This window comes from Tursiops truncatus, chromosome 6 (assembly GCF_011762595.2).
Source record: "Tursiops truncatus isolate mTurTru1 chromosome 6, mTurTru1.mat.Y, whole genome shotgun sequence".
Taxonomy (NCBI): domain Eukaryota; kingdom Metazoa; phylum Chordata; class Mammalia; order Artiodactyla; family Delphinidae; genus Tursiops; species Tursiops truncatus.
Genome location: NC_047039.1, coordinates 26,299,757 through 26,303,374, shown reverse-complemented (window position 1 = coordinate 26,303,374; position 3,618 = coordinate 26,299,757). Strand labels below are relative to the sequence as shown.

The window sequence follows — 3,618 nt, the reverse complement described above, 5'->3', positions numbered from 1 at the left end:
CTATTTTACTTATTTTTAATAATATTTTTACTTTTTATTTTAATAACTTTATTTTATTTTTTCTTTCTTTTTTTCTCCCTTTTATTCTGAGCCATGTGGCTGAGAGTGTCTTCATGCTCCAGCCGGGTGTCACACCTGGGCCTCCAAGTTAGGAGAGACTAGTTCAAGACATTGGTCCACCAGAGACCTCCCAGCTCCATGTAATATCAAACGGTGAATGCTCTCCCAGAGATGTCCATCTCAATGCTAAGACCCAACTCCACTCAATGACCAGCAAGCTACACAGCTGGACACCCTGTACCAAACAACTAGCAAGACAGGAACACAACACCACCCATTAGCAGAGAGGATGCCTAAAATCATACTAAGCCCACAGACACCCCAAAACACACCACCAGACGTGGTCCTGCCAACCAGAAAGACAAGATCCAGCCTCATCCAACAGAACACAGGCACCAGTCCCCTCCACCAGGAAGCCTACAAAACCCACAGAACCAACCTTAGCCACTGGGTCAGACACCAAAAACAACAGGTACTACGAACTGTAGCCTGCAAAAAGGAGACCCCAAGCACAGTAAGTCAAGCAAAATGAGAAGACAGAGAAACACACAGCAGATGAAGGCACAAGGTAAAAACCCACCAGGCCAAAGAAATGAAGAGGAAATAGGCAGTCTACCTGAAAAAGAATTCAGAGTAATGATAGTAAACATGATCCAAAATCTTGCAAACAGAATGGAGAAAATTCAAGAAACGTTTAACAGGGACCTAGAAGAACTAAAGAGCAAACAAACAATGATGAATAACACAGTAAATGAAATTACACATTCTCTAGAAGGAATCAATAGCAGAATAACTGAGGCAGAAAAAAGGATAAGTGACCTAGAAGATTAAATAGTGGAAATAATTACCACAGAGCAGAAAAAAGAAAAAAGAATGAAAAGAATTGAGGACAGTCTCAGAGACCTCTGGGACAACATTAAATGCACCAACATTCGAATTATAGGGGTCCCAGAAGAAGAAGAGAAAAATAAAGGGTCTGAGAAAATATTTGAAGAGATTATAGTTGAAAACTTCCCTAATATGGGAAAGGAAATAGTTAATCAAGTCCAGGAAGTACAGAGACTCCCATGAGGTTAAATCCAAGGAGAAACATGCAAAGATACATATGAATAAAACTATCAAAAATTAAATATGAAGAAAAAATATTAAAAGTAACAAGGGAAGTTCTCTGCCATTGGGTGAGGCGCGGAGGGAAGTGGAAGGCCGCCCAGGTGGGGCCCGGGGGACCCGGCCAAGTGGGTGCTGGGAGTTGCGAGAAAAGAAACGTCATCATACTCTTCAATGTGGAAGGTGAGCTTTTCGAGTTATCGAAAGTGTTCAGAGAAGACGCTTTTCCTATAGCTTAATCATTCAACAGGCACTTATTAAGTGCAAAATAAAGATGGGTACTTTGATGCTGAATATGCAGAATCTGTTTGAGCAGCTTGTATGCCGGATGGAGATTCTCAGTGAAGGAAATGAAGTCCAATTTATCCAGTTGGCCAAGGACTTTGAAGAATTCCGTAAAAAGTGGCAGAGAACAGATCACGAGCTGGGCAAACACAAGGATCTTTTGATGAAAGTAGAGACTGAGCGTAGTGCTCTGGATGTTAAGCTGAAGCATGCACGCAATCAGGTGGAGGTAGAGATCAAACGGAGACAGCGAGCTGAGGCTGACTGTGAAAAGCTGGAAAGACAGATTCAGCTGATTCGAGAGATGCTCATGTGTGACACATCTGGCAGCATTCAACTAAGCGAGGAGCAAAGATCAGCTCTGGCTTTTCTCAACAGAGGCCAACCGTCCAGCGGCAATGCTGGGAACAAAAGACTGTCAACCATTGATGAATCTGGCTCCATTTTATCAGATATCAGCTTTGACAAGACTGATGAATCGCTGGATTGGGATTCTTCTTTGGTAAAGACTTTTAAACTGAAGAAGAGAGAAAAGAGGCGCTCTAGTAGCCAACAGTTCATTGATGGTCCCCCCGGACCTGTAAAGAAAACTCGTTCCATTGGCTCCACAGCAGACCAGGGAAATGAATCCATAGTTGCAAAAACTACAGTTACTGTTCCCAATGATGGCGGGCCCATTGAAGCTGTGTCCACTACTGAGACTGTGCCATGTTGGACCAGGAACCGAAGGAAAACAGGGACTTTACAGCCTTGGAATAGTGACTCCACCTTGAGCAGCAGGCAGCCAGAGCCCAAAACCGACACAGGCGGCTCCAACACTCCACAAAGCAATGGAGGGATGCGCCTGCATGACTTTGTCTCTAAGACGGTTATTAAACCCGAATCTTGTGTACCATGTGGAAAGCGAATAAAGTTTGGCAAGCTATCTCTAAAGTGTCGAGACTGTCGACACTCATCCAGAATGTCAGGACCGCTGTCCCCTTCCCTGCATTCCTACCCTGATAGGAACACCTGTCAAGATCGGAGAAGGAATGCTGGCAGATTATGTGTCCCAGACTTCTCCAATGATCCCTTCAATTGTTGTCCACTGTGTAAATGAGATTGAGCAGAGAGAGCTGACCGAGACAGGCCTGTATCGGATCTCAGGCTGTGACCGGACAGTAAAAGAGCTGAAAGAGAAATTCCTCAGAGTGAAAACTGTACCCCTCCACAGCAAAGTGGATGACATCCATGCTACCTGTAGCCTCCTGAAAGACTTCCTTCGAAACCTCAAAGAACCCCTTCTGACCATTCGGCTAAACAAGACCTTTATGGAAGCAGCAGAAATCACAGATGAGGACAACAGCATAGCTGCCATGTACCAGGCTGTTGGTGAACTGCCCCAGGCCAACAGAGACACATTAGCTTTCCTCATGATTCACTTGCAGAGAGTGGCTCAGAGCCCAAGCACTAAAATGGATGTTGCCAATCTGGCTAAAGTCTTTGGCCCTACAATAGTTGCCCATGCTGTGCCCAATCCAGATCCAGTGATAATGTTACAGGACATCAAGCGTCAACCCAAGGTGATAGAGCACCTGCTTTCACTACCCCTGGAATACTGGAGTCAGTTCATGATGGTGGAACAAGAGAACATTGACCCCATGCATGACATCGAAAACTCAAATGCCTTTTCAACACCACAGACCCCAGATGTTAAAGTGAATTTACTGGGGCCTGTGACCACTCCTGAGCATCAGTTCCTCAAGACTCCTTCATCCAGCTCCCTGTCACAGAGAGTCTGCTCCACCCTCACCAAGAACACTCCCAGATTTGGGAGCAAAAGCAAGTCTGCCACCAACCTAGGATGACAAGGCAACTTTTTTGCTTCTCCAATGCTCAAGTGAAGTCACGTCTCCTCTTACTTGCCAGCGTTTACTGACTACAAGGAAGGGCGCACCTGTACTCTCTGCTCTGCAGCCTCCTGTACTCATTACTACTTTTAGCATTCTACAGGCTTTTAATTGAGTTTAATTGTGCATGGGGGTTTTATGAAAACTATTTATATCTCCTTCTCCTCAAGTAATGTAATATCAACACCTTGTGCTGTCTTCGGGAGCTTTTAGATGGGAGGTCTTTACAGGGGTAGAAGTGGGGTATGGAATTCGCTGTGATTCTTTTGGGGGCTGG

At 44.9% G+C, this 3,618-nt stretch overlaps 1 pseudogene; it reads left to right on the top strand.

Annotated features, from left to right (window-relative positions):
• The first annotated feature begins 1,290 nt into the window (after positions 1-1,290).
• On the top strand, positions 1,291-3,335 carry LOC117312770 (rac GTPase-activating protein 1 pseudogene; annotated as a pseudogene).
• The last annotated feature ends 283 nt before the right edge of the window (positions 3,336-3,618 follow it).